Raw genomic sequence first — 6,529 nt, forward strand, 5'->3', positions numbered from 1 at the left:
ATCAAAGGGTATAGGTAGTTTAATAACACTCTGGGCATAATTTCAGATTGCTATCCAAGATGGGTAGATCAGGGGTAGCTAGGTGGAGCAGTGGATAGAGCCTTGGAATCAGAAGGACCTGAGTTCAAATTTGGTCTCAGATCAAACACTTGACACTTACTAACTGTGTGGCCCTGGGCAAGTCACTTAACCTCAATTGCCTCACCAAAGGGTGGATCAGTTCATGATTTCACCAACAATGAATTAGTGTCCCAATTTTTCTACATCCCCTCCAACATTTGTCACTTTCTCCTTCTATCATTTTAGCCAATCTAGTAGGTGTAAAATGATATCTCCAGGTTGTTTTAATTTGTATTTCTCTAATCAAGAAGATTATAAATTGTTTTGATTTCTTCATTGGGAAACTGCCTGTACATATCCTTTGACCATTTATCAATTAGAAAATGACTCATTTTCCTCATAGATTTGACACAGTTCTTTATATATTTTAGATATCCAACCTTTATCTGATAAACTGTCTTTAAATTTTTCCCCCAATTTTCTGCTTTCTTTCTTATCTTGGCTATATTTGTTTTATTTATACAAAGACTTTAATATGATATCAAAACTAACCATTTTACACCTAACTTTGCTCTCAATCTATTTTGTAGGATCTTTTCCCGCTAACTGTGGATGCCTCTGAAGGCTCTGTCCTGGGCCCGCTTTTCTTCTCCCTCAATATTGTTTTGCTTGGTAATCTTATCAGCTCCTATGGATTAAATTATCAATTCCATACAGATGATTTTCAGTATTTGTCCAGCCTTAACCTTTTTCCTGACTTTTAGTCTTATATTTCCAACTGCCTATTCAAAATACCAAACCTAATGTCTTGTAGACATCTTAAACTCAAATTAAAAACTGAACTTACTAGTTCAACCTTCTAGTTACCCAGGCTCATAAAATAGGTGTCATCCTTGACTCCTCACTCTCTCACCCACACCCAATATCCAAAGTTACCAAGCTCTATCTTTTTTGTTTTTATAATGTATCTTGTATATGACCCTTTCTCTTCTCTGATACTGCCACACTCTGGTACAGGCCCTCATCACCTCAAACCTGGGTTATTGCAGTAGTCTGTTAGTTAACCTACTTGCTTCAAATCTCTCCCAACTCCAGTCCTTCCTTTATTCAACTGTTAAATTGATTTTTCTCAAGCATAAATTATCCTTCATCCAATCAACTCCAATGACTTCCCATTGCCTCTAGGTATAAATTTAAAATCTCCTGTTTGATTTTGGAAGCTCTTCATAACCTGGTCCCTTCCTACATTCTCTGTCTTCTTAAACCTTATTTTCCCTGTTTTGTACTCTTCAACCAAATGAAACTGGCCTCCTTGCTATTGTTCACATATGATACTCTATCTCCCTATTCCAGGCATTTTCACTAGCTGGCCTTAATGACTGGAATTCTGTCTCTCTTCATCTCTACCTGCTTACTTCTTGGCTTCCTTCAAGCATCAGCTAAAGTTCTAACTTTCGGGCCTTCCTTAATCACATTGCCTTCCATGAGGTACTGCCCTCAATTGATCCAGTATATATTTTATCTGTACTTAGTTGGGCAGGAGATTTCAGGGTGTGAATAATGAGACATGAAAATGGCAGACAATAGGATCAAAAATAGTTATAGAAGCAAACCAAGGCTAAGTAGAGAGATGTATCACAAGAAAAGGGATGGGACAACCAGATGATATGATTTTAGTGTGAATGAGATAATAGAAGTAGGAAGATGGGAATATATTCTTCAATGATTGTATTTGTAAAATTCTAGATTTGTGAGATTGTATACTCCAGAAAGTTATTGAGACATAGGCGTGGTCATACAACTGCAGGGTAGAATTAGTGTGAAGAAGACCACTGGAATTGGAGAAACTGAGGAATTCAGGGGCCAGATTGTTAGAAGGATGGTCAATATAAGACCCTGAGTCTAATGGCAAGGGCTGGGATATATAGGAAGATATGAAAGTCATGGAAAATCATGGAAAAAATTCACAAATTTCTGTGTACAACTTAATTAGCAAGCATTTATTAAGCACATGCTAAGTTCCAGGCACTATTCTGGGTGCTGAGGATAAAAAGACCAAAATAAATGAACAAACAAAAAACTATGAAACAATTCCTACTCTAACAGACCTTATATTCTAAAATGTATAAATCTAAATATTTGAAGAATATACATAAAAAGAACAAATACAAATCAATACAAGGTAGTTAAATATAAGCTAACTGGGGAGGGCACCTGCATTTGGGGGAAATGAGAGGCATCATGTCATGGTTAGAGGTTGAGATAGAGTTCTAAATGTGAAATACAATTTGTCTGGAATGGAGAGTACAGGAAGAAGGAGCAATGTATATGAAATCTGTGAAAGTAGGTACAGGACAGATTGTAAAGGGCTTTAAAAACCAAATGGAGGAGTTGATATTTTCTACTAAAGGCTGAGTTTATAGGCTAGTGGGAAAAGCAGATTTAGTTGTGTACTTAAGGAAAATCAGTTGGGTAGCTATATTGGAGTTGGGAGAGGGACGACAGAAAGACCAAATAGGCTGTTGCAATAGTCCAAGCAAGAGGTGATGTTGTTCTGAATTGAAGTAGTGGCTGTGTGAGTAGAGAACATGTTGAATGTGAAATGTGGTGGAGATAGAAACAGAAACATTTGCAAACTGATGGGATGTATATAAGTTGAGGGAAAGAGGAGTCATGGATGATGCTGAGGTTATGAACCTGAGAAAGAAGGGTGGTACCTTTGACACAAATAGGAATGGTTAGAAGGGAGATTCATTTGATTGGAAAAGGTAAGTTCAGATTTGGACACATTGAATTTGAAAAATTTTAAGGACATCCCATTTTGAAATGTTCACTAGCCAGTATCCTTCTTATGTGTGAACCTTATTGGGAGGAATAGGGTTAAGAATATGAGAGAAAGAAACATGAGCTTGCCACTTAAACTGGAGCTCCTGAGTTAATCAAGCAGCATTTGTTTAGCTTTTATGATTGGGACTGGCGGTACAACAAGAGAAAGTTTGCTATGGCATGCCTCATTGGCAGAACTAAACTGAGAGAAGACTTGCAGAGTTAATTAGCATTGTTTAAGCTAACATTCAGCTTTGAAAATTGAAAATATACAAAGAAGGATGTTATAAATTTGCTAATTGCTTTTTTTGCTCTGCAGATATTATCATTTGGTCTTAATTAGTGAAAACTATTATCCACCTAACCTTCTGGACTTGGATATGGCAAAAAGACAACATGTATGAAAACAATTAACTAATTATTACTGTTGTTACTAGCATAGTTCTTTTTCCAAAAAGAATTCAGATTTTTGATACAACTTCCAGGGTCATTGAATTATCACAGGATCACAGATTTAGATCTGGAAGGAGACTTTAAGGTCATATAATCAAACCTTTCACTTTTCAGATCAGGAAGCTGAAGCCCAAAGAGGTTAATTATGTGTTAAATTACTTGACCAAGGTCATACTGGTAGTAAGTAGAATTGACTAGGAAGAAGACAGTTGGCTGGAACAGATTTAGGAAATTATGTAACACTTTCAATGACCTTAAAATTCTCCCTGAAACAAAATCCCATTTTACTAATACTAAAGTCCTTCTGGTAATGTTATATAGCTATGAATCATAAACTACCCAAATCTTTAAAGGCTTAAAATTATAGATCAACCAAAGGTCAATGGAGGGATCCATTGTGGGTATTATAAATAGGGTGAAGCATATTTTGAACAATGAATCACATGCATGAAGTAGCATAAAAGGAATCGGTTAGTCAACAAGTATTTTACTAAGTGTTCACTATTCATGAGGCACTTTACTGCTAGGGATACAAAGATAGGGAAAAACAAAAACCACTCTCCCTGCCTTCAAGGAGCTTCCATTCTAAAGGGAGAGAAAATGTGCAAATAGGGACATCCAAGATACATAAAGAGTATACATCATGTAATATCAGAGGGAGGCTTTGGAAATGGTGGGGAGATGGGAAAGGCCTCTTGTGGAAGGTAGGATAAATGAAGGAAGTTAAGAGGCAGAGGTGAGAGAACAGGCATAGGGGAAGTCATTAAAAAAATGTGAATGTGGAGATGGAATGTTGTATGTGAGGAATAGTAGCTAGACCAATGAAGTTGGATTATAGAGTATGCAGAGGTGTACAATGAAAGAAAATTGGAAACATAGGAAGAAATTGGGTTTTGAAGAGTTTTAAATGCCAAAAAGAAAATTTAAGCCTCATCCCTGAGGTAAATACAGAGGCACCAGAGTTTATTGAGGTAAAACCTACTCTTTAGTAAAATCATTTCGGCAGTTGGGCAGAGGATGGACTGGAGTGAGGAGAAACTTGAGGCAGGGAGACTACCTATATAGATATTTCGGCAGTACAGATGAGAGAAGTGATAAAAGCTTATTCTAGAGTGGTGGCTGGGTGAGTAGAGAGGAGGAAGCATATACAAAGGGTACTGTAAATGTAGAAATGACAAGATTTCACAACAGATTGGTATGAGGAATGGAGGATAACATTAAGGCTATAAGTCTTGTGGATGGAAGGATGGTGGTGCCCTTTATAGTAATAGGAAGGTTGGGACAAGGAGAAAGGTTTTTGGGGAAAGTTTATGACTTCTGTTTTGGACAGGGTGAGTTAGAGTTGTCCAAAAGGCAAATGAATAACTAGAAAAGGAGGTGACCCATTCATGTGGGAAGAATGAAGAACATCACATAGAAAGACCTCAGGCTGCTTTGGTGCCTAACATCAGATGATCAAGAAGGCTTCCAGCAGGAAGTCTTGGGTCAGTTCCCAGAGGATGATTAACTGAAGGATGTAGACAAGAATTATTCAGGGTAAGAAGGGGTTTGTAAGTTATAGTTGGCACCATTAGAGAGAATTCCCATATTAATGACATAATAGATTATATATATATATGTATATACATATATATACATATATATACACACACACACACACATATATATATGTATGCATTTTTTTTCAACAATTCAATGGAAAATGGAAGTAAGGCCTTACTTCACTCTGTTATTTGTTCATACAAATCTCTGAATTTCTCTTGAGTCTTCATGTTCATCATTTCTTACTATATGGTAGTATTCTATTACATTCACATGTTAAAGTTTATTTGGCGATCCCTCATTTGAAAGATGCCCACTTTGATTCCATTTCTTTGTCCCCAGAAAGATGGAACATTTCGGCATAAAGTGGAGACTCAAAGCATATGTGGGTCAAAGCATATGTGGACAGACTAGTCACTTTAAAAAATAATTCTAAATTGATATTCATAATAGTTGGACTGCTTTTTAGCTCCATCAATAGCACCTAAAGCTGTCTATCTTCCAATAACCCCTCCGACATTTATTATTCACATTTTAAAAATCATCTTTGCCATCTTGCTGGTGAAACCAATGAGTTGCTTTTTGCATTTCTATTACTATTAGTGATGGGTGGCACATTTCCCCATGATCAATTTTCGTTTGCAATAGTTCTTTTATTAGCTGTTCATATTTGTAAACCACTTATCCATTGAGAAATGGCTCTTGGTATTATATATTTGTATCAGTTCCATATATAATTTGTATATCAGATATATATTTGATAGAAATATTTTCTCATTCTACTATTTATCTCATAATCCTTTACTGAATTTATTTATGCAAGAGTCTCTTGTTTTTATGTATTTGAAATTGTTTTTCATTTTGTAATCTCCCCATCCTTTATATAGTTAATAATTTTTTTTGTTTTGTTTTGGTTTTTTTTTTAGGTGATTGGGGTTAAGTGACTTGCCCAGGGTCACACAGCTAGTAAGTGTCAAATGTTTGATCTGAGACCATATTTGAACTCAGGTCCCCCTGACTTCAGGGCCAGTGCTCTATCTACTGCACCACCTAGCTACCCTCATAATTAATAATTATTAACCAGGCCATATTTGTGAAAAGCAACTGATCTTGTTCTCTTCTATTTTTTGTGATATGACCTTTTATATTCAAGTCACGTATCTATTTTTAGCCTATAAATATGGAACACTACAAATTTGCATTTATCCTTGTGTAGGGGCCAAGCTAATCTTCTCTGTGGGATTCTAGTTTTAGTGTATATTCTATAGAAGCAACAACATCAGACATTTATTAGTGAAACATAATGCAAAGATTCATTTATAATCTATATTTTGCCTAACTCTTTCTGAATTGAGTTTGTGTAAAAGTCCTTATGTTTTAGATCATCAAAAAGAATTTATTTAATTTTTTTATAATATTCTCCTTCCCTTGGGTGATTATAAGCATTTTTCACATCCACATTTATGAGAAAGAAAACTTCTATTTTCTTGTATCTTATTTTTAGGGTGTTACTTTTTATGTTTAGAAACTCTAATTATCTGGACCTCCACAGTCCTTCTCTGATGCCTCATCATGACATGGATATGACCCTAAGTTCTCAAAGATTGTCAGTGTAATATAACCTCTGACCAATTCTACCACATTGAGA

The 6,529-nt window shown here is 35.8% G+C and overlaps 1 non-coding gene across 1 annotated transcript; it reads right to left on the reverse strand.

The window, feature by feature from the left end:
• Window positions 1-6,055: 6,055 nt before the first annotated feature.
• Window positions 6,056-6,159, reverse strand: LOC114033966. Its single transcript, XR_003568055.1, has one exon. It is a non-coding gene; the product is annotated as a U6 spliceosomal RNA (small nuclear RNA).
• Window positions 6,160-6,529: the final 370 nt, after the last annotated feature.

The sequence above is a fragment of the Vombatus ursinus genome, unplaced genomic scaffold, assembly GCF_900497805.2.
Source record: "Vombatus ursinus unplaced genomic scaffold, bare-nosed wombat genome assembly UNPS02007653.1, whole genome shotgun sequence".
Classification (NCBI taxonomy): domain Eukaryota; kingdom Metazoa; phylum Chordata; class Mammalia; order Diprotodontia; family Vombatidae; genus Vombatus; species Vombatus ursinus.